Raw genomic sequence first — 26,837 nt, forward strand, 5'->3', positions numbered from 1 at the left:
TACTCTCTTTACCAACATGATTGCTGATTTTCATGGCCTGGTAACATTCTTGTTGCCTCAGTTGGGTGCGGTTGATTAGAGCATACCAGGGAAGAATAGCACAGACTTTGGTACTCTTCCCAAAACTGCTGGCAGTTTCTATAAACACATGCTTCTCGATTTGTTTGTTTGTTTGGTCCTTTTCAGAGAACACAGTAAAGTTGTTTTCAATGATTTTGCCCAATTTTATATATTTTTTTGATTTTTAAGAAAGAATTTGCCAATTTTTTAGAAGTTACTATAGGTCTAAGCCTCTCCCTGCCTCTTCCTAGTTTCTTTACACTAGTACTGACAAAGGTCATGGTGGATAGGCTAAAACCTTTTTTACCAGGTTTCTTACTTAAGCAAGTCACATAAATTCTCCATTTTTCAAAATTTTTGCTGTGCTTTACAAATGATGATTATTAGAAAGTGGTCAATATAAAAAATAGTGAGAACTGTGGGAACAAATTGTTGATGTCCTTACAGCTGCATCTACAGTCTCAATTAAAAAAAAAAAAATTTTTTTTTTTTACTAAAGTTATGCAGAGAGGTCACCTGTTGCATTAAAAATTTTTAGGGGCACCTGGGTGGCTCAATCGGTTAAGCGGTCAACTCTTGGTCTCAGCTCAGGTCATGATCTCACGGGTTGTGGAATCAAGCCCCATGGCAGGCTCCGAGTTCAGCAGGGAGTCTGCTTGAAGATTCTCTCCCTCTACTCCTTCCCCCACTCTCTCTCTCTCTCAAATAAATAAATCTTTAAAAAAAATAAAATAAAAATGTTTAAAAAATTTTTTAAATTCCTATTTATTTATTGGCAGCATAGAGTAAAAATAACTAAAACAAAAGCACAAATTGATGGCAAATATTTATTCCCATATTTGTCTGTCTGTTTTCTGATAAAGTTATCCATAACTTAGTATTCCTTAATTATGTGTTCCAATTTGAGGTTTCCTTTTTGCCCTGAGAATGCATACTTGTGAAACCGGCTTTATATTGATTTTTTATAAGTTATATTTCTTTTACTTTTAAGTTATTTTTTGAAAACAAAATATAATTTTCATTATACTAATTCTTCATTTAAAGTCACTCTTATTTACTGAATCAGATCTATTACTTCTTGTGCTGTCTTTAATCCATTTGCTTTCCAGCTACAAATTTATTATTTCTTTTAAATTTATTAAATTGCCTCCAATGACATAATTTATGCAAATCAAAAAATTACCAGCATATTTGAATTCAACAAAGATTATTTAGGGCAATTAAGAATCATCTGAAACTAGGAGTTAGGGAAATGTAATTGGGAAGCAAAGGAATCTGGCAAGGTGAATATATCTTCAAGTATCCTGAAGCACACTAATTAAAACAGTGGATGCTTTTTCTTCATGATGCAGTGAACAAAGAAAACTAATAAATTTATTAGATGTGTGTGTACATATATATGTATTTATATATGTATGTCTATATATGTATGTATTATTAGGAAGGCTTACCAAAGAAAATATTGCAGACTGAACTAAGATAACTAATAAATGTTATATATATATATGTTATATATATATATATACATTATGTATTAATTAGCAATTAATTTGTAATCAAAAAATTGCAAAAAATTTTGAGGAAAAAATTACTACCAAACCCTCCTACATATTAAAACTTGCAAAAGCAATAATAAGGTCAGGAAAAGTTTGACAAGATGGGAAGATAATAATGAAAGGCACTTGAGAAGGTAAGACGGTTTGCATATGCTTAGGCTAAAATGAAAAGTAAAAAAGTTGGTTGCATCAATTACAGCGCCCCTCAACTGACCAAAATAAGACAACTGGAGAATCAAGTTTTCATAAGAGAAACGGAAACTAAAATATGAATGTTTGGGGAAAAGTGAAAAAGACAAAAGTGGGTTAAAAATCTTAAAATTAGGATAAAAACAAAACAGAAAAACACTTCATAAAATCTTCTAAACAGAGGAATACATCATTGTTCCAGAATATGTTTGGCCGCAACTACTTTTAGAAATTTCCAAACATACAAGTTTTTACAGTCTTTTTGAACCAGACCTAGTATTATCAGAAAATTTAGCATCTACCTCCTCAGTAAATAAAACTGTCAAACCAAGATAAAGAAATATTATGGCTAGTTAACTTTGCCCCACATAGATTTTCACAGTGGTTACTTTTTCTATACTTTTTAATGCCACTTTTGTATAAAGTATAACATCTTACTCATCCGACTCAATGAGCACATCTTTGATGCAGGTAATCCATACACTACTCTGCAGGATGATAAAATAGCTTAGATCAGGGATTGGCCAGCATTTTCTAAGAGCCAGGGAGTAAATATTTTAGACTTTGTAGGCAAGAAGGGGAAAATAGACAACTGTTCTCTCTCAAAAGCTGACAGTGTTTTTAAAAATGTACATTAAATTTAAAAATGTAAAGACTATTCTTCACAAACATATGCTACAAAAAGAAGTGGCAGTCCAGAGTTGGCTGTCCTCTGAACTAGATCTCCTTCAAATATACTATGACAGAGGGCAAGAAAGCCAATACAGTCCTGGTGCAAAATTGTAAACCTATATTGTTGTCCTGAATATGAACTGTTTCTGATTCTCTTTTCTGATCAGCGTAGAAAAGAATGCATTCCCCAATCAGTAACTGCATACCATTTGCCAAATACCATGTCAAGTTGCTCTAAAAAAGATATCACATCTGGCATGGCAGTACAATTGAGGCTACTGCTTGACAGAGTAAGTAGTAGCTACTTTCATCCTCCAAGATCTATCCGATTTCTGCAGGTGCCAGAACGATGTATTAAATGGAGATATAATTGGAGGTCTGATGGGGACTGCCATCCCTGCATCTTTTAGATCCTTAAGTATGGCACTAATCTCCTCCATGCTCCTCCCTACAATATTATTTTTTGATTTATTATCTTGGCCAGGAAAGAGGGATAGTTTTAGAGGTTCCTGCATGGCCTTCCCAATCATGACAGCCCATCCCCACAACTTAGGGTTACTCTAAGTACCAAGTGTATCAATCACAAGCATACATTCTAGGACTGCATAAATATTAGCATGCAGGTGTACATACCTTTTGGATGCTCTATAAGTAGCCAGGATTCCATCTATTAGCTGAACCTCATGTGCTCCCATTGTATTAGGTAGCCTTTATGACACTTTAGTTCTCGGTTTTATTTTTTTAAGATTTTATTTATTTGAGAGAGAGAGAGAGCACAAGAGGGAGAGCACAAGAAGTGGAGAGGGATAAGCAGACTACCCATCAGGCAGGGAGCCTGATGTGGGGCTTTATCCCAGGACCCTGGGATGGTGACCTGAGCCAAAGGCAGCCGCTTAACCAACTGAGCCATCCAAGCACGCCGGTTTTCTGGGTTTCAGCTTGGACCCTATGTCTAAAGGTCCCTGAACTGTATGGGTATTTCTCTTTCCCCAGTGTACAGTTACCCAAGTTAATGGTCATTGATACCTTTGGGAAAAAACTGAGGGAATCATTACCATTTATAATTACTGAGGTTTTACAGGTTCCTTTTTCCTGGAGATGAGGTTTCCTCTTCATTCAGTGAGTTCCAAGTGTGAAAACTATCTCAGGAAAGGAAACTGGGAAAGAGACAGTGATACTTTATTGGACTAACTCCCCTCAGGCTCCTGATATCCCATCATTGATATCTTCCTATAAGATTAGGTATACCCTTGTCAGTTGGCCATCTCTTTTTTCCCTTGACTACTGTTCTATCAATCATCTTCATAACTTTCTGTGAGCCTGCCCCCTTGGCTAGCACTCTGACCCTTTCTTTCTTTACATAATTATGTCCACAAAGCTTCAGTTAATTAAGCACAGACTCCTGGCCTCTTAAGATTCCAAGTTCTATTGTTCTCATTACTTTCAGTGAGCCTAGTTAGATCATGGCCTCTGCTACCACCAGGCCTCAATTATGAAGAAAAGCCATCAGGGAATATTTTAAGTGATGCTGAAGTGAGCCCCTTTCACTGGTTTTCTACCAGTCTTGTTTTTCTCAAGTCCTGATACACATGCCAAACATCTGCCAATTAATCACTGTAGGTCTATCTAACTATTTCTCCTCCACAATCAGGTGTACTGCCTGAAGTCCTGCCCATTAGAAGATTCTCCTTCCTTCAGAGCCACCTTCTGAATGGATATGAACTGTAGCAGTATCTCTCTTTTGCCTGATGCTAACATATCATGCACACCTATTGTAAACAAGGTTTAACCTATCATTCTCTGTCAACCTGTCATAGGACACCTCATAATAACATAGTGTAGACTGAAGAATGGTGAAAAATACAGCAGGAATAAGTATTATGGAAGATTGTGACAGAGGCTCATGTCTTTTTCTCACTTAAAAGGAGGCCATCATTGTGTTTTTTACCCATTGTGTGCAACCCAACACAAGAATCCCAGCATGAGACCTCAAATAGCCAAAGCAATCTTGAAAAAGAAAAACAAACTGGAGGTATCACAATTCCAGACTTCAAGCTATATTACAAAGTGGTAGTAATTAAAACAACATGGTACTGGCATAAAAATAGACACACAGATCAATGGAATAGAATAGAAAACCCAGAAATAAACCCACAATCATATGGACAATTAATATTCATCAAAGAAGGAATGAATATACAATGGGAAAAAGACAGTCTCTTCAACAAATGATGTTGGGAAAACTGGAGAGCTAAATGCAAAAGAATGAAACTGAACCATTTTACCATACACAAAAATAAACTCAAAATGGATCAAAGACTTAAATGTGAGACCTGAAACCATAAAAATCCTAGAAGAGAGTACAGGCAGTGATTTCTCTGACATCAGCCATAGCAACATTTTTCTATATACATTTCTTGATGCAAGGGAAATAAAAGCAAAAATAAACTATTGGGACTACATCAAAATAAAGTTTCGCACAGCAAAGGAAACAACCAACAAAACTAAAAGTCAACCTACAGAATGGGAGAAGATATTTGCAAATGACATATCTGATAAATGGCTAGTATCCAAATATATAAAGAAATGATAACCACTCAACACCCCAAAACCAATTAACTCAATTAAAAAATGGGCAGAAGACATGAACAAACATTTCTCCAAAGAAGATATACATATGGACAACAGACATGGAAAGATTTTCAACATCAGTTATCATCAGTGAAATGCAAATTAAAACTACAATGAGATATCACCTCACACCCATCAGAATGGCTAAAATCAACAACACAAGAAACAAGTGTTGGTAAGGATGTGGAGAAAAAGAGAACCTCTTGCACTGTTGGCGGAATTGCAAATTGCTGCGGCCATGTGGAAAACAGTATGGAGGTTCCTCAAAAACTTAAAAATAGAACTAACTGATGATCCAGGAATCGGACTACTGGGTATTTACCCCCAAAATACAAAAATACTAATTTGAAGGGACACATGCACCCCTATGTTTATTGCAGCATTATTCACAATAGCCAAACCATGGAAGCAGCCCAAGTGTCCATCAATAGATAAGTGCATAAAGAAGATGTGGGAGAGGGCACCTGGGTGGCTCAGTTGTTAAGTGCTTGCCTTCAGCACAGGTCATGATCCCAGGGTCCTGGGATCGAGTCCCGCATCGGGCTCCCTGCTTGACAGGAAGGCTGCTTCTCTCTCTCCCACTCCCCCTGCTTGTGTTCCCTCTCTTGCTGTGTCGTTCTCTGTCAAATAAATAAAATCTTAAGGAAGAAAAGAAGATGTGGGAGATATATATATATATATATATATATATATATATATATGAATATTATTCAGCCATAAAGAAGAATGAAATCTTGCCATTTGCAATAACATGGATAGAACTAGAGAGTATAATACTGAGGAAAATAAGTCAGTCAGAAAAAGAGAAATACCATATGATCTCACTCATATGTGGAACTTAAGAAACAAAACAAGCAAAGGAGAAAAAAGGAGAGAGAGAGAGAGAAACCAAGAAACAGACTCTTAACTATAGAAAACAAACTGATGGTTACCAGAAGGAAGGTAGGTGAGGGGATGGGTGAAACAGGTAATGGGGATTAAAGAGTACACTTATGGTGAAAAAATAAATAAATAAATAGATACATACATACATAAAAATACTTCAAAAATGTTTTTAAAAATAGCAGCATGAGTACTGTTCTCTGGGACTATTTTTGAAACCGAGAACTTGATAGGAATTCAGGGTATAACTGGAAAACACAAGCTATCTGAATATTTAGACTCACTTTAATCTAGGGAATTGGTTATATATATTATGGAAACATTGAGAAGCCAAGCAGGGCACATAGGAGTTTATCCATCAATAAATCCAATTATCTGAACCATCATTGAACTTAGATTTTTTTTTTCTCTATTTGCAGGAATATTACACAGGCTTATTTATTAGAAAAACTTTTTTAAGTTCGCTTCCTGATAATAATTCAAGATTTTATAGATTTTTATGTCTTGTCTCATAAAGCAATGACTCAAAATCTTGATTTCTGTGGAATTCCACAGGAAAACATATTTACTTTTAACATCAGGTTTCTTCTTATAAATGTCTAATCCTAATTATCAGTTTATATTTAGCTCTAAAAAAAACCTCTCAAACTTGTAGAATTTTCTCTGACAAAATCATTCTGAAAAAACTGGTGTCATCTAACTAATGGAAAGAAAAAAAATAAGCTATTCATCTCAAACTCCTATTTCACATGTCTCAGTTATTTGCATACTACTTTAAATTCCAATTTAGCATACCATTTGCAAAATTGGCTATTTGGACCTTTTTACATTCAAACCTGTTGTAAGCTATTATTAATGCATTTACAGCACACTAGCTAGCAATGGCACCTTGATGAATTGTAATTGGCATTAGCTAATTTTCTTTTGTAGAGCTGTAACTTCTACAAACCTATGGATATTGATCATTAGCACAATGATCCATGTCACAAGCATCTCCATTTATCACGACCTCATTTTCATTAATGGCATTAGTAAACACTTTAATTCACTTCCTCAAGTCAACAGGATGTGATAGAGCTTTGTAAATAAATTCAAGGTTTTAGAGGAAAATGAGAAGTATTTTATATCTAAGTATTTTACATGGTTACAAAAAATCTTATGTATTATATGAGGCATCCTTCACAAGATATCACAATGTATGCTAGATATTTAAAGAGGCCATTTCAAACTTTAAAATTGATTGTTCCTTCTTAATGGTACCTGCAAATATGTTATAAATACAGAGTATTTTTTCCAAATGTTAACTGTAAAGCATATGTGTCACATCTTGAAATAACCCTTTCCAATCCAGAATGTGAATAAACCCATATTAAGAATTTCTGCAGGGCTGGGGGCACTTGTGTGGCTCAGTTGGTTAAGCTTCTGACTCTTGATTTCCGGTCAGGTCATGATCTCAGGATCATGAGATTGAGCCCTGTGTTGGGCTCTGTGCTGGGCGTAGAGCCTGCTTAAGATTCTCTCTCTCCCTCTTCCTCTGCTCCTTCCCCTTTTCTCTCCTCTTTCTCTTAAAAAAATATGACCTTTTTTCATAGAAAGTGTTTTCTCATCATGGGTAATCCAAGAATGTTAAATCATTTCAGTACATACATCTCAGATGTCTGTATACAGGGAAGCTTCTGCTAAAAGTATTAGAAAGGGGAATGGTATTTCCTTTCACCACTGAAGAGAATGGAGGAAAACAGATTACGGTTTATGGTGAAAAACAAATTAGAAGCCTATATCTAGGTACACCTCAGAACTACCATTTTTATTCCTACCATAGTACTTACTAGTATGTGGTATACTGTTAGCAAAAACTAATGAAAATACTATGCCAGGATAGCCTGATAACTAAGATACAGTTTATACCCAAAAGGTAGCATAGTTACAGAAAGAGATTTTAAAATGAATATGTTCACATGCATTCACTTTTGTAGACATCTTTATTTTACCTATCTTCCATCTAGAATATTTATGGAAATTCAGTTCATGGTTCACTACACCTTGAAATTGCTTAAATGCCACAACTGACCTGACAGAATCCAAGATCAGAAAAGCAGAAATAGAAAAGAGAAATGTGTGATTCGTAAAGCAATATGCTGAATGCCTAACTAGAAAATTCTTTACAGCCTCCCCATTCAGATAACATTGGTATAGGCAGCATTGACATTAGGTAATTCTTATATCTTCATATATTCTTAACTTTGATCCAAAAGTAACTGCTATTGAATTACTATAATGACAGTAATAGGTAAACTAAAAAATTTTCCACTGTTCTTCATCCATGCAGATGTGTACTATACCGGACAGGCTATGTAGAATGACAGCTAACTGCATGGCTCCTAGAAGCAGACTAAGTTCAACTACTCACATGACTTTGACCAAGTTAATTATCCTCTACTGACTTTATTTTTCTCAAATGCAAAATGGGGATAGCGATATACTTACCTTATAGGTTTGTTATGGGGATTACATGAGTTAATATATGGGAAGCCCTTAAGAAATGCCTAGAACATAAAACACTGAGTGTACAAACATTACTACTTTTTCTTCCATGAATCCCTGGGAAACTGCATGACTGAGGTTTGCTTGTGTTGATCAAAAGAAAGCAGTACCTTTGATCACGAATCCATCTAGATGCTCTGGAAAGAGAAATACTACATATATATGAGGTGTTTCTGTAACGACCTTTCAGGGTCTTCTAGTGAAATGACTTACTTCATAATGTATCTTCTCTAATTCATGAGACCAAACTTTATTTTAGATGACAAATTAAATGTAGAGAAAAACTAGGTGTTCTAAACTTTTGATGAAATCCATGGTCCTAAGTATATCCAATGATTACTGAACCACATTGTTTGGTTTTAGGGGCAGGGTATGGGCATAGTGATATAGTGATAGAAACATTTTAAAAACTTTATTTTATTCAGGAATATGCTCAATAGCTTAAAATTCAGCAGTTTCTTGAAAAGAATAAACAGAAGTAAATCACTATATGTGATCACTTTTTCTCAAACATGTGGAGCATCTCCTAATCTGGGGGTACAATGTTTTGCTTTTACATGATCAGAATTTCCTGAGTTGTGTTTAATTTGTTCTAATACAGTTTGGCAAACATAATGGATACTGAATTTCAGTTATTTTTCTGGATGATAAACTAATTTATTCTCATTAACAAAGTCCTTTCTTTTGTCATAATATTCTGCCAGAGAACAGTATTTGGCTCCCTTTTAACCTCCATATGGCACTGGATTGACTTTACCACTTAAAAGCTCTTAGTGAATACCATTCATTTGAAAATATCAATTTCAGAAAACAGAATTGTACTGCCATATTTACATTGGACATTTACTTTTAGATTGGCAATATAAGCCATTATGTTCAATAATGGCTCCTTCATAAAACTTCAATTTAGCTATCTACATTTCCTCTTGCACATGAAGAATTGTGGCTATGTGTGTGTGTGCTCGCGTGCACACGTGCACATTCCTAGTGCATCATTTTTGCATTCTACCTTGACATACTGCCTTGGGATGATGGTATAACACAAGGGAGTTAAAGCATTAACTAATCCACTCCAGGTCTTCAAATTGCTCATTTTGGGAGTGGCAAACTTTCTATAAAAGAAAGGTACTGGGCCTTTATATTGTCATATTTGTAAGTATATCTTATGCAATGAAAAATAACAGAGTTAACAGTACAAGTAGATATGCCATAGCAAGTTCTCTAAATACTGCCTACATTCTCTAAACTAAATATCTCTATCAACTTCCCAGAAAATTCTCAAATTCTCCAACATTCATCACATACTACAGTTTTTCTCAATTTGTCTTGCTACTATTTCTGCACAGCAGAGATTTTTAATACTTCTTTCCTTCCCTTTATCCCTTCCTTTTCTTTCTCTCTTGAAAGAAACTGGGCTTTACTCAGTTTATTCTCCAGACTGTCCTCACTAAGTCTGAGCTTGAATAAACAGAGCATTTTAAATGTTTTTATTTTTAAGTTTTTGTTTTTCATTGTAGCCCATAAAGCATGTAACACTGTGATAATATGAATAATATCCCCAAAGATGTTCACATCTTAAATCCCAAAACCTGTGACTATTCCCTTACATGTTAAAGGGACTTAACTTTGGTTAAATTAAGGATCTTGAGATGGGAAGATAATCCTGGATGATAAGCATTAGGTCCAATGTAATCACAATGGTTATTATAAGAGAAAGGCAGGAGAATAAGAATCAGAGAAAGAAGATGTAAGGATAGAAGCAAACGTCAGAGATGTGAGAAAATGCTTTGGTACCAGCTTTGAAGATGGAGGAAGGGATCATGAGTCAAGAAATGTAGAGGGCCTCTAGAAGCTGGAAAGACCAGGAAACAGATCTCCCCTAGAGCTTCCAGAAGAATACAGTCCTGACGATCCATTTTAGACTTCTGACCTCCATAACTATAAGATAATAAATTTGCATTGTTTTATGCCACAAATTTGTGGTAATGTGTTACAGCAGCAAAAAGTCACAAATACAGGGCGCCTGGGTGGCTCAGTTGTTAAGCGTCTGCCTTCGGCTCAGGTCATGATCCCAGGGTCCTGGGATCGAGCCCCGCATAGGGCTCCCTGCTCAGCGGGAGGCCTGCTTCTCCCTCTCCCACTCCTCCTGCTTGTGTTCCCTCTCTCACTGTGTCTCTCTCTGCCAAATAAATAAATAAAATCTTAAAAAAAAAAAAGTCACAAATACAGACATATATGAGCACTGAACACTTGGTGATTACTTTCTAAGCTCTTTTCCTTTTTCCTTATTGTAATCACATGCATATTTTCTATACATTTAATATCTTCCTACTTCCCTATCTCCCCAATCTCTGACATCTCAAAGAATCATATTTTTCAGGGACTATGAAGCTCCTCCAACTTTATGATTTCCTTTATTTACTTACAAATGGTAGAGAGGTGAGAAATACCAAAAGAATACTAAAGATTACTAACAAGATGAAGACTAAAATAAATTGTAAAAATATATAAAATAGCAGAAGTGTGTCTGTATGTTCTACAGCTTTAATTGAAATTTGACAAGGCAAGTGGCACATGTAACAACATTTCCTTAAAAGGTATAATCATTAGTCATATTTTCTGATTTAGATGTGTTCCATAGAAGCTAGTACCCAGGGTTGATTAATGTATTGTGAAATCTGATTACCACAATAATGAAGTTCTGAATCTAAAAAAGGGACATTATATTTATTACAGTATGTATAATATATAAAATAGTAACTGTACTAATAATAGTATTTAAAAAATACTGAGTACATATTTCATGCCAGTGGTTTTCATATATTATTGCATTTACTTCTCACAACAAATGTCTGAGATAGATACTATTAGCAACTTTTATAAAAGAAGGAACTGAAGCACAGTAACTTGCCTAAAGTCAAATTCACTTAAATTTTGAATGTCCTTGGTATATCGATGATGACTTAATTGTCACAATATGTTTATAGGCTGCTCACTTTATATCTGAAAGACTATTAGTATATCTAACCCTTAACCAAAACTAAATGTGTTAATTTAAAATTCTTATTTTTTAAAGTAATGGGGTCAGAAGTATTTAATTTGTTTATGCAGTAATTGTCTATTTTAACTATCTCCTTCATTCCTAATGACAAAGCTTGTTTTCAATTTAACATAACATATCATGTTCTTTTATTGTCAGTAAATGACATTTAACAGAATGTGGTAAAGATGGAATTGACATAGCCTAGGGGAAAGGGGAGGCAAATGAATTATTTAAACCTGCTTCTTCCTAAGTAAAAAATAAACAACTAAATGTTTTATTTTGAGACGTTTTATCTAAACCACAGTAGTCTGCTATTATTTTATGATTGATTTATGATATGATATAATTTATGACTAAACTATTATCATGATTGAAGAGACATAGCAGATTATGGTAAGTGAGGGAATCCACTCACATGCATCCCCTCCTGCAGGCTCCTATTCCCACTTTGCCTGCTCATTGATGTTACCTGTAGTGGCTGCCAAGGAAGCACATTTCCACAGGGAATTTGTCGTCTGTTTTTGTTAATGCTTTGCCTGCTGCTTTTACTGGCTTGGCAGCCATGCCAGACACTGACTTCCAGTTTATTGTTTTTTGTTTTTTTGATAACTGAAAAAAAAAAAAAGTTGTAAACTATCGGTTCTCATCCATCACTGTATTATCATGAACCACTCTAGCCATGGACCTCATCTAATCCATTCTCCAGCCTTCAGGCCAGGATTATGTTAAAAAATTAAAAAAGCAGCCCAAGATCTGTTGGATATTTAATCTGTTTCAAAAGCCCTAAAGAAAGACTACTGAGATGTTGGCATTCCTTTAATTGCCATATGCCAATTCGATTGTTTTGATTATTTTATGATCTTGGTAAATATTTATTATTTGTATTGGTTTTTAGTCAGTGGTGCTAGAAACAGGTAGGACGAAAAGGATAAATTACACTTAAACAAAGAACACAATTGTGAAGACAATTAGGTTATTATCTGGTTTTGAAGTAAAATCGTGTGACAGCTTAAGAAAGATATTGTGAGACATCAAAGATAGCTGGAAAGGAAATGGATAAAGTGGAGTCACCAATGCCAAACATTAAACTGTTTTAAATATAACTGTGAAAAGTACTACACAAACAATTTATCCATGAGTTCTAACAGGATAGATAAAATTTTGTCAAACTATATTATAATCTTAAAATAAAAAAAGTACAACTAGTGCCCAAATTCATTGGCTAATAAATCCTTATTAATATAAACAATTAAATATATGTTTGGCTACATAGACACTGGAGTCATGCTGCCGTATAATGGTTAGGGTTACAATTATGCAAATGTATATAATATTATCTGGTCAAACTGCCTGTAGTAGATTGCCTAGATGGCCTCAATTCTTTAATCATCCCTTTATCCATATTTTTTCTCATGCGATTTTCCTGTCCCTCCCACTAAATGGGTGGTGTATGCTCCCCCACACCTTGACATTGAGTTTAACCAGGTGACTGGGGTGGCCAAAGGAATGCTATCAGGTAGCAAAAATGTGTGTGCAACTGGGCTATGACCCTTATAATTCTGACATCTTTATAATAAGACCTTTTCTGGATTTCTGCTCCTCAGCTGGGACCAAAGAATGAACACACATACAACACATGCAGAGGACATGATAAGACCTTTTCTGGATTTCTGCTCCTCAGCTAGGACCAAAGAATGAACACACATACAACACATGCAGAGGACATGTGTGCCTCAACTTCAGACAAAGTCCACCCAGATCCATCCCTTGAATCATATGCATCTAGCCATGTCAAACTGGCCCCTAGTAATTCACAAACTCATAAACCAAATGAATTAATGGGACTGAGATTTTTAGTTCACAATGGGACATTATTGTGGCAATGTATAATCAATACACTGCCTTCCCATGATTTCTATTTATTACCTGAGTAGCTATAATCTCAATATCTAGTTTGCACTTTTAGGTATTTGTTAAATACATTAATGAAATAAAATATTACATGAAAAGTCCAGAGTATTAGTATTAGTGCATGTGTTCTTCTAGAAGAAAATTTCTAATTATGATTTAGAACAAATTAAAACTGTTGATTTTTATGTGTTTTGCTTAAATTATTAAAGCCAATTTATTTTCACATCTGTGTTTTCAAAAAATCCCATGAAGATATATAGTCAGAGTACTATGTTCAAAGTTTATTTGAAGAAATTATTTTTTGTCTTGCTATTATTTAGTTATGTTCTCAATTTGATTTTTAGCTAATTTCATTAGTTCATTTTTGTACTTGATTTTAGAATATACATTTTGGGTCCTGTTTAAGAAATCTTTTCCTGAGCTCACAGGGATATTGTCCTACATTATCCTCCAGAAGGTATATTGATTTGCTTTCACATTTTGATCAACAATTCTCTTCAAGTTGATTTTTGAGAACAGTTTTAGGTAGGAGTCAAATTTAATGTTTCTTTCCAAATAGCCTCAGCACAAATTATTTAAAAGATTATGTTTTCCACTGCTCAGAAATGTCACCTCTGCTTTAAACTGGTGTCCCTATATGTAGGTATTTAATTTGGTATTCTCTATGCTCTTCAATGATTTTATCTGCTTATATTTGAGCTAGTAAGACTCTTAATTATTGTACATTTATGATTGAATGTTTTTATATAGATCCATTCAGGAAACAGAAAAATTTATTATGAAGCATTATTAACAAATAAAGGGGTGAACAGGATTCCAAGGGGTCCAGAAATACCAAATGCATAAAGCAGACTGTAGATAAAGAAGTGTGAAAAAAAGAAGGCAGTGAAAAAAAATGGTAGGGTGTGAGTTGACCATTGCTGGTCCTTGAGGGCTACAGCAGTGTGTGCCAATGAGTCCTGCACTCTGGTTAGTTAACTGACCTGTAGGGAAGAAGAACAAAACAAAACAAACCACCACCACCGTCAGGCAGGGAAGCACCTTCTCCTGTGCTGACCCGCAGTGTCCCTTCAGCACCCAATATCATCAAAGTCTAATATTGAGCCAGCTGGCAAAGGAGAAACATTTACAGGCTCCAACTCCAGTATCACAAATTAGGGAAAAGATGGGTGGATTTGGAGCTGAGAGACAATAAACTCAAAATGAACAAAACCATGGGGTGCCTAGGTGGCTCAGTCGGTTAAGCATCTGCCTTTGGCTCAGGTCATGATCTCAGGGTCCTGGGATTGAGCCACGCATTGGGCTCTCTGTTCAGTGGGGAGTCTGATTCTCCCTCTGTGTACACACACACTCTCTCTCACAAATAAATAAAATATTTTTTAAAAAAAGAAAATTAACACAACATTGATAGCTAGTAGAATAATTCCTCTAAACTTATTCAAGCTTGTTTTGGATATATCTGGACTTGTGCCATTTTCATATAGCTTTTAAAATCTGATTGCTAGTGTTCATGTTTTATCAAACTCTTGAATTTTAATTAAGAACTCTGAAAATACTGATCAATTCGGAGAGAACTGACAAGTTTATAAACTTGAACTTTCTAATTAGTGAACATGATACTCCAGCCTTTACTTATCTTTGATTTCACTCAAAGTATGTTATTTTGTGTATATATATGTATCTTATGTTAGATTTATTCTTAAGTATTTTAATTGTAACTTTTTATAATTAAAATCTGAGATTGTTTTTTGTATATAGAAATAAAACTTAATTTGGCAATCTGTTTAATCAACTTAGGAGTTTATCTGAAGACTCTTGTATTTTTCTAAACCCACAGCCATACCATCTAGGGATGATAGCAAGTCTACTTCCTTTCTATTTACTAATTGACATTACATATTTTTCTTGCTTTATTGCACTGGCTAGGAACTGTACAGTGTTAAATATAGGTAGTAGCAGAAGATACCCTATATCTTGTCCCTTATCTCAACTTTCAACATTTTAAAATTAACTATGATTTCTTGTAATTGCACCTTTTATCAGATTAACAATCCTCTACTCCAGATTTGCTAAAGACTTTTATCCCAAATAGTCCTTGATTTGATACAACAGTTTTCTTGTTTTATTAAAATGGCCATCCCTTTTTATCACTTAATAAAGTGAATTAAATTGATTTATTTTCAAATATTAAATGAACCTTCTATTCCTGGAATAAAAACCAACTTGATAGCAAGTATTCATCCTACATTTAGGAAGATACAATTTACCAAAAAAAATCATTTACATTTTTTTTATCTAAATTTGAAAATGAGATTGGCCTTTTATTTGATGTTTTATATTAATTTAATTTTTATTGAGATAAATATATATTCAGTAAAGTGCAGAGCTTTTAGTTGTATAATCTGATGAGTTTTGACAAATGTATGTAGCTGTGTAATCAAAACACCAACCGAGATTATAGAAAGTTTCTTTGTGAATTTTTCATGACAATGTTCCATATACCAATCAGAAATATTCACTATTTTGATTTTTATTCCATAGATCCATGTTCTCTGTTCTTTATCATTATATAACAAAATAATAATATATATACTCTTATATCTGCTTTCACCTACCATGATTTTTTAAATGTCACATGTTGTACACATTAATTGTTCATTCTATTCTATTGCTAAATAGTATCCCATTGTATGAATGTAACAAAATATATTTATTCATTCTCCTGTAGGGTTGGTTGTTTATCTCTTCAATGATTTTATCTGCTTATATTTGAGCCAGTAAGACTCTTAATTATTGTACATTCATGATTGAATGTTTTTATATAGATCCATTCAGGAAACAGAAAAATTTATTATGAAGATTAACAAATAAAGGGGTGAACAGGATTCCAAGGGGTCCAGAAATACCAAATGCATAAAGCAGACTGTAGATAAAGAAGTGTGAAAAAAAGAAGGCAGTGAAAAAAAATGGTAGGGTGTGAGTTGACCACTGCTGGTCCTTGAGGGCTACAGCAGTGTGTGCCAATGAGTCCTGCACTCTGGTTAGTTAACTGACCTGTAGGGAAGAAGAACAAAACAAAACAAACCACCACCACCGTCAGGCAGGGAAGCCTACCTATCTATTGTCTATTGCATTATAAATAAAATATGAGTGGACATTATTATGTAGGTCTTTTGTGAAAATCTATTTTGAGAAGTGGGTCAGCAACTATCAGTGGAATTTTTTATCTTAAGTAAGTTGTAGGTGTACCTTTATTAAAAACAAAACTGTGAATCTGTGCAACATGATAGTACCATTTTATACTTTCAACTGCAACATATGACAGATACATTTACTTTGCATCTTAATATTTAGAGTTATTAGACTTTTCAATTTTAGCCACTCTAAGGGGGTCCATGGTACTATTTCATTTCAATTTTAATTTGCATTTTTCTGATGGCTAATAATATTGAATATCATCTTATACTGTTGTACATCCACAGGTCCTTGTAGATACTGCATGTTCAACTCTTTTTTCCATTTTAACTGAACCATTTTTATTTTTATTATTGATCTGTAGGAATATTTTTCTTCTCTAAATTTGAATATTTTTTCAAATATATTGTGAACATTATCTCCCAGTCTATGAGTTGATTTCTCACTTTTAGGACTATCTTTGAGGAAGAGTAACTTCTAAATTTTATGAAGTCCAAGTAATCATTTATTTTCTTTTATGTTATATGTTAAGTACTCTACTTTCTTTCAGTCTACAAATCTTTGCCCTACCCTCAGTCACAAAGACATTCTCCTATCTTTTCTCTCAAGAGCTTTAAAGTTTCATCTCTTATTTAGCTTATGTTTCTTTTGCTTAAAGTTCTTAGAGTTTCTTGGAATCTGTATGTTTATAGTTTTCATCAAATTTGGATAATTTGTAATGGTTAGTACTTCAAATAATGTTTATCTGCCCCCTCAAAAAAAGTGGGCACTCCAATTACATATATAATGAATTGCTTAAAATTGTCACACACTTTACTGTGGGGTTTTTTCCAGTATGTTTTCCTTTGTGTGATTCATTTTGCATAACTGCTCTAGATGCGTTTTCAATTCACTAATATTTTCTTCTGCCAGGTCTAATCTGGAATTAATTTCATATAGTGTATTTTATATTTTAAGCACTGTAGTTCTGATCTATAGAGGGTGTGTCTTTTTTATATCTTCCATTAATCTTCAAATACCAAATCTTTTTTCTAGATCAGAGTTCAGGAAACTACAGTTCATAGAATGAACACAGTCTGAAGCCTCTTCTTCAAAGAAAGTTTTGTTGGAACACAGCCATATTTATTTATTTGTATATTGTCTATAGTTGCTTCCATGCTACAACAGCAAACGTGAATGGCTGTGACAGAAACTCACTGGCCCATAAAGGTTTAATTATTTTAAATCTGGCTCTTGACAGGAAAAGTTTGCTGATCCCTGCTTTACATTCCTGAAGATATAAAATACTGTTATAACAACTGTTTCTACATCCTCTTCTACCAATTCTATTATCTGTGTCATTCCTGGTATGGTTTCGATTAATTATTCTTATTATGGGTCAAATTATCTTGCTTCTTTGCATGCATGACAATTATTGAATGAATGCTACACATTAAGGTTTTACTTAGTTTGGTGCTGGTTATTTTTGTATTTTTATAAATATTTTTGAGATTTTTTCTGGGAAACAGTTTAGTTAGTTATGAACAGTTTTATTTCTTCAGGTTTGTTTCTTTAGGTTTGTTTCTTTCAGACTTTACTTTACGGAGCAGTATATCATTTAATCTAGGTCTACTTAGGCAAAACTTTTCTGAGTACTCTACCTGATGCTTATGAATATGAGGATTTCCATTCTGGCTGATGGAAAATGGAACTATCCTTACCCCTCTAAGAACACCATGTATTTTCCTGATTCTTTTTGATGGATCCATGGTTTTATACTTCCACTGATATTGCTGAGAAGCTGTTCTTTTGAAGATAATCTGCCTTTGTTCTTGCTGCTTTTAAGATACCCCTTTGTCTTTCTTTTAATCGGAAGTTTAATCAAGAGATGTCTAGGTGTGCTTTTGCAGATCAGATTCCTTGTGTTCTTGTAATTCTTAAATCTGATGTTTGATGTCATTTATTGGATTCAAAAAACCTCAGCTATTATCATTTTGAATATCCTTTGGAACAAGATTCTTAATACTTTTTGTGACAGGGACACCCTTGACAGTCTTATGAATCTCTAAACCTCTTCTCCGATTAATCTTTTAAAATGGGCATTACAAACAACATCGTTATAAAGGGTACCAATTACACTGAAACAGTTATCAACATATTAACAAAATTAAGATATACTAACATATACTCTGTATAAATAATGTTCTTTATTATATGATCTAACAAAATATAGCTGTGGTTCAAGTAGCTACTCTAAACAAAGTAATACTGAGCATCAGTATTACCTAGAGATACTCCAACAACACTAACAATATAAACACAGCTATGTTTTCTATTGGCAAATCTCAGGCATTGCAAATAACATTGTTGAGTGTTACCTATATTCTTAATGGAAGAAAATTTTAAATTTGAGCTAGAAATTACTAAAAACAAATACGCAATTTTTCCCCACTTCTATTAGTTTCCTAGGTAGAGCTGCAGTAATGAAATACGACAAACTACCTGGCTTAACACAATACGTATTTATTGTCTCACAGTTCTGGAGAACAGAATCCTAAAAATGTTGGCAGAGACACACTCCCTCTAAAGATGCTAGTGAAGGATCTGTTCCAGGCCTTGCTCCTGGCTTCCAGTAGCCTCATGCATTCTTGGGCTCTATTTTATTTTTCCTTTCCTTCTGTCCTCTGTCATTTTTCTGTTTTCTTCTGTTAATTTTTTTCTCATTAAAATTATGGATTTTGTACAACTGTCAAGTAAATATATCCAATAAAAATATATTTCATTAGCATTTTATACCATTTATCACTTTTATATTATCATAATCATGTCTACATAAATATCAATTTTATTTACTTATTCATTAACAAATACACTATATTCGAGCATTTGACCAGGTACCTCAAGTTTGTTCTTTTGTTAATAAACATATATAAAATGGTTACCAAGTGCTAGAATAGTTTAAACATTCGCTCTTGCTTTAATATATTCAAAATTTAATATTTTGTAGCAGAAATATATGGTATTTCAAAAAAATTATTAGAGGCAATTTTAAATACCAACACTATAGCAGTCACTGCATTAGCAATTTAATAACAAGTGGAGAGCCAGTATCTGGAAATATGTATTACAGGAAATATGCTTAGTTTTTTAAAGAAAAAAAACTCCTTGTTTTGGTTGGAAAACAGTGTATAGCTCTGTACTTCTTACACATAGAAATAGGTATAAGACAACACAGGAAAAGGGAGAAGATATAGCTAGAAAATAGAGGAAATATATCTTTAGCTTTATCTTGGCAGTTTTTCTTTATGACATTCAGAAGATGGCCAGCAGCATGGTAACACAGACCCATATAAGACAAAGCAAAGTTAAGCTGAGAAACAAAAGCCCATAGCAATTAGATTACTGACAAGTCAGATCATTTGAGGGTCTTTTGATCACAAAGATGCCTGATGTTTCAAAACGTGGATATGCTAAAGAAGAAAATCTAGCTCTGAGGTGAGGTTTGATGGTGAATTTTAAAACATGATATTCTCAAATTTGTGAGCTGAAATTTTTGAGAACTATAATAGCTAATTGAGGAAATACAAATTTTGAAAACTCAATTTCTATCTAGACATTTATTCTTAAAATGTTACTTATGCACACTCTGTGCTTGAATGCTTTATTGATTATTTGGTTTGATCATTGTCAACCTCCTTCCTCTGCATTTCGTCCCTTAAAAAAATGTTCAATGACATACAGGAATGGAGAAAGTGACATAATAAATTTTCATGTATTTATCAGGAGTATCAGCAATTATCAACATTCCATCATTTTTTATTTATAGCACCATGCCATGCTATTTTTTAAGTACTTCAAAGCAATTTTTCAGACACAAAATCATTTTCCTATAAATATTTTAAATGCATTTTTAATAGGGAAAGATTTTTATTTTTGTAAAAGTTTCATAGGATATAGGTATGTCAAAACTAACCAATTTGCATTCTTTCAAACGTGAAATTTATTTTATGTCAATAATGCTGCAATAAAGGTGTCCAAAATAAAGAGTTTGCCTACATTTCTATCTAGGTATTGTAGGCATTTTGTGAATAAACGAGATGTCTTCAAATTTGGTTTTTGCTCATATATGAAACATCCTTTATTTTTATATCAACTACTTATCCATCAACTACACTATATTCCCTGATGATTTTTAATATTTTATCTGTTGAGTGTTCTGAAATTTCTGTTTATAATGGTAGTTTCATTTTTTCTGTAATCTTTATAACAGTTGTCCTTTTTAACTTGTCTTAATCCACTGGCTAGGATTTCCAATAAAATACTGAATAGTAGAAAATGTTGACTTTTTCCTTAATTCAGTGGGACAACTTTAACATTTCATCATTATATTATTGGTTGTAGGTTTTTTCCAGATGCACTTTATCAACTGAAAAATAAATTTTGTACCATTCCTAGTTTATAGTTTAAAAATTTTTTTTTAGTTTGTGTGGTTTTTAAAAAGGAGTATGTGTTGAATTTTGTCAAAACAAACTGTTCCTTTTCTGTTGAAAAGATATGTTTTTCTTCTTGTTATCTTGAGGTTGTGAATAAAATGTATTTATTGACTTTCTAATGTTAAATGAAACAGGCTTTCCTAAAATAAACCTCACTTTGCCATAACGTATAATTGTTTTTATATACTGATGAATTCAACTTACTTTTGCATCTATATTTGTGAGAGATACAGTCTTGCTTTTTGGGGTTTTTTTCCTTATAATACTCTTTTCAGGGTTTGATATTAAAATTGTGCTGCACTCATAAAACCAGTTTGGAAGTGTTCAATTTTTTTCTATTCCCTAGATTATTTTTATACGATTTGTATTTTTTTCTTAAATATATGGAAAATTTGAACAACAAAGCTATTTAGAACTAGAGTATTCTTTGTAAGAATTTTCTTACAGATTAACTTAATTTATAGATATAGGACATTCAGTACTTTTAATTCCTTTTCTCAGCTTTTGGTGTATTTTTCAAGGGGTTTGTCAATTTCACAAACTATACCAAATTAATTTACATGATATTTAGGGGCTTTACAAATTTACTCCTGTTACGTCTTTTTTATAAACTTGCCATTTTATTATTATGAAATACATGTTTATCTTTCCTTATACTTTTTACCTTGTTTATTTTGATATTAATATAGCTATCACTACTTTCTTTGGTTTTACTGTTTTCAGGTATGTATTGCTTTCAATCTTCTTGTGTTCTTATATTTAAAGAGCTTATAAAAGAAATTGAGTCTGAAGGAGTTGGTGACAGCATGGAGTAGAAAATATTTATGATTGTTTTCTGTTTTATTCCTTAGTAACATTTTTCCCCTGGAGATACAGAGTATTTTTTTTTATCTTTAAAGTCTACTAATTTTATCAGGATAAATCTCCAAGGTGGCCACTGTAGGTCAATTTTCTAACTTATATAACAGGCCTTTTCAAAATAAAAATGTAGTAAGTCTTTTATTTCTGAAATGGCCTCTTGGAGTATACTTCTTAATATTAGTTTTTATTTCATTATTTTGTCTTTTTCTTTATAGAGACTAATGCATGTATATGTTTGGACATTCTATGCCTATCTTCTATATTTATTACTCCCTCTCTTTTAATGGTATTTGCTTCTTTACTTTTTATTTCTCATTTCTGTTCCTACCTTTACCAAATGACTTCTCCTATGGTTTCTGTTGAATCAACGCTATTTGTGTGTGTATTCTGTAATTTATTCTTCATTCATGAAATGATTTTGTACTTTTTTCCAATGTCTTTCATGAGTTTGCCAATTCTTATTTCCTATTTTACTTTATTATCCATTTCTGATCTGAGTTTTTGAATGTCTTCCTTGAAGCAGTTTCTTTTAATATACTCATCCACATGACTGCTTAAGGATGTTGAATTCAGACTGGTGTGTTCCCCAGGTTTTTCAGTTTTTTTTTTCTTTTTTGAAAAGCAAGTCATTAGCTAAAATCTTGTCATTCTCATTATATGTTTTCTTCTTGTTGTGGTTTATGTGTTTTGCAAGCAGTTTTCTGTCCATTGGGTAATGTCTCCTATTTTACAGAATCAGCAACAATACCAAGGAGAGGTTTGGGTTGCCAATTAAATTGTTTAGTTCAAGTTCGCCTTCTTCTGTTATTACAGAGAAGTGTAGTTTCCATAATGGCAGCTTTATTTGGAGGGGGGGATCATTGTGTCTTTTACTTCTGTGCTTCTTTTTCTTCTCCTTCTCCCCCTTATTTTTCTCTAGAAGACTTATTTTCCTTTTGCTTCCCTCCTTTACATTCACCATCAACCATCTGAGGAACATCTCCAAAATCCCCCCCTTTTTGTCCTGTAAGTGATGAATTTCTAACACTGACATCCTACCCAGAGTTCTTTTTTTTTTTCAGGACTTACACTTGTTTTCAATAAGTAGGATTTGCTCTTTCTGAGAGTGTTTTTATCTCTGTCCCAACAAGGTTTTACGCCCACAACTCTCTCCCACAAGTCAGCTTTTTAAGTTGTAGATCTTTCTGTAAATACAGGTAAATTGAAGTGTGTCTGTGTGTGTGTGTGTGTGTGTGTGTGTGTGTGCGCGCGCGTGCGCACACCATATTAGCTTTCCTAGCATGAATTATGTGTGGTTTTACTTCTTCAATTTGTTAATCTGTATGCCTTTTAGAACATATGTGAAAAGAATATGGATGTGTTTTGTTTGTTTTTTTAAAAGTAGAGATGATAAAAACACTGTACTAGAATATGTTTGAGATTTTTTTGGCCAGATCATGAGGAAAGAATTTCTGCTGGGGAGAAGTAAAAAGAAAAGCACTAAATCAAGTCTGGGCGCACAGCAGAGAAAAGCATTTTGCACTAATGATCCTAAGTCATGCCAAAGGTGGCACATTGGAGCAAAATGTTAAAGGACTTGCCCCTCTTTAAACAAGATCTGGAAAGTCAAACTCAGCTAAATTTGATCTTCATAAAACTCTAGGAATCAAGACCATCAAATAGAAACAACAGTCTTAAATTATGTGTTCAAGCTACAATTTTGCTTTAATAATCTCAGCTTGAATATATTAAGATATGAATTTCTTTCATCAGAATAACAGTTCATCTTTGCCCTCTGAATGGTAAATTTTTAGAAATGAATGTATTACATAGAATAAATCCCACTGGTTCATTGTAAGTCTTTCAATGCCTTTAAAGAAGCCAGTGGTTCACCATTTAAAATCCATTTTTACTACGCATAAATTCAGCCATACTGTGAAACTGATTTTGGGGGTGAAAAGTAGTAACTATGTCTGAGTGATTGTTCTTTCAAGTAAAAGTAGCAACTATGCCAGAGTGTTCTTTCAAGTAGTCATTTGTATCACCTTTTTGATCTACATCAGTGTAGTACTCTCTTACGGTACCTAATTACTCCCTCCTTGCCAAAAAAAAAAAAAAAATTTAAATAAAATAAAGGACCTTAACTGAGAAGGAATTAGGGGAAGGAAAAAGGAAAGAAGCCAATGTATATCTGAAGGAGAGGATCCTGAGTTTTATATCCATATTCCTGGGAGATGTACCACAAAATCACTACATAATGAAATATTCAAGAAGCTCAATGAAGCCCAAAGAGAAAACACAAACCATACCAAGACACATTACAATCAAATTGCTGAAAACCTAATAATAAAGAAATAATTAAAAGCAGCCTGATAAGAAATTTTCATTACAGTAAAATTTTCTTTACAGTAATAAAGACATTACAGTAATAAAGACAAGAATAATGACTTCTTATCTGAAACAATGGGATCTGTCAACAGTGGGGACTGAACCCACAGCCTTTATGCTCAATACTGTATTCCACCCAAGTAATCTAATCAGCCCCAGTCCAGTATCACTAAAATATCTAGATGTCTTAAAGTTCCTGGATTCTGTTCTCATAGTTAAGAATTAAATATACAAATCTGAAAAATGAAATAAGTTGTAAAGGAGAAGGCTTGGAGATACAGTGGTCTCAATGGATCTGAAAAGTGGTATAGTATTTTTTCATCAATTCTGTGTTTATATTTTATCATTTATATGAGTCTAAAAAGGTAATATTATTATTTTTGTTTCAATGATACAGAAACCAAACCCAAGAATAGAACAAAACTTCCCAAAAGGATAAACAGAAAACACTGTAGAGGTTATATATACTAATCACAGAACATTTAGAAAATGCAGGATGGTCTAAAACAATAATCTTTAACATACCAGTTCTACGCCCCAAGAGTAAATATGGCCACTATTAATATTTTCCTGTTTTCCTCCAAACTTCTTTAAAATATAGTTATACTAAATTTATGTATCTGCAAGATAAAACAACTCTTAATATTTATAAGTCAGAGTTCATGCTATTCAAAGGGTATTTTTCACATAATGGATTTTTTTTAATTTTCTAAAGCAAATGTTTATCTATTTATAACCAAACATATAGTTTAATGTTCAGTACAATTATATTCATTGCAATAAGTAACTTTTGAAATAATAAATTTTAAAAGTTCTATGCAGAACGTGCCCTCTTTAATACCAACAATGAATCATGGAACACTACATCAAAAACTAATGATGTAATGTATGGTGATTAACATAACAATACAAAAATTTAAAGAGTAAAAAGTTCTATAGCTTATAAACGGAAAAAATGAATTCAAACCCAAATTTCTTTGATTCCAGATCCTGTGATCATAATCACTAATGTTACACTTTAATTAAAGGTCCTGGAAGATACTATGCATGATTCTTGAAATAGCAGCAAACAATATTACCAACGATGTAAAATACCAGGGATGGCCAAAAGTAAACTAGAAGTAATTCACTGTTACATATGTAAAGATGTGTATATAATTTTCAACATTCCTTTTTCTCTGACTTGTCTACTACTTTTAAGAAAAATTGACATTGTACCTCAGGAAATTTATTTTTTAAATTAGCAATACAGAAGTTTCATGAGGCTGAAAGAGCCAGTTAGTTAGTAACCGTACAAAGAGCAAAAAGATTTATTCTTCTTCATTTTCTGTCATTGTTTGAACAGTTTTTCCAGTAAATCAGCTAGCACCAACTGTGATTAATAGATAGTTAAATGACTGTGATGAGATTATAACCTTTCCAAAAGAGACAAGTTGCACTTTGATGTCTGACTTTCTTCTATAATAAGAGAAAAAACAATTATCTCTTAAATTTTTACAAATGTGGTAATGGATTTCCTAGGATGATATCTATTCCAATTTTAAAATGCATACAGTGAATTTTCAAAATTATTTCCATTGGCTCTTTCTTGAATGTTTTTGAAGTAGATAACTTCAATTTTCTTGGCATATATTCAAATTCATATGTGGAATTTCTTTTGTGAAGTCATCCAGAGGATACAAGCTAGAACAATGTGCTCAACTGAACAATATTATCTCTACTTCACAGATGACAGAACTGAGACAGAAAAGTAAAATGACATGTTCAATGCCACAGAATTAGTCACTGGCGAAACGGATTAGAACTCACTATCCATGAGATCCAAGACTGAATGTTGGCAAAACTTCTCCCTTATTTGACTAGAGGTACTTGTTAGCTTTAAAAACTCTAAAACAAACATAAATTTGTAATATTAGTATGGAAATAAGACAAACCTCTATTTAGAAATAAACATGATACATAGATTTTCATCATGGTAGAAATACATTTGAATGCAACATGTCATCCATGGTGTATCCAATTTGGGTAAAATTGAAATGTAATATAAGTAAAAGTATATATATGATTATATTTTCACTTTTTCATTTAATTAAAGTGTATCCTATTTAGTTAGGACCAATTTCTAGTGTTCAATGTTTCAGATCTGAAAGTAATAACTTCATATGGTTCTACCTTTTATCTGGATAGAAACATAATCATGTAAACAGTTTATTTTCTCCTGAAAATAAAGTCTTAAATTCAGAGCTTCCACATTAACCCCCAACTTGGTTCCCCAAATGCTAATGACTATGTTTCTCACTCACCTAACATTTCATGGTCTGAACCTATGACAGTGCATGGAGAGTTCAAATTCCTCCAAGCTACTACACTTCCCTGAAACAGTGGTTTTCAGAATAATTTTGGGACCCACAGGAGTTCTGAGGACATTTTCATGGGGTCAGTGTGGTCAAAATT

This window comes from Phoca vitulina, unplaced genomic scaffold (genome assembly GCF_004348235.1).
Source record: "Phoca vitulina isolate PV1807 unplaced genomic scaffold, GSC_HSeal_1.0 scaffold4, whole genome shotgun sequence".
Classification (NCBI taxonomy): Eukaryota; Metazoa; Chordata; class Mammalia; order Carnivora; family Phocidae; genus Phoca; species Phoca vitulina.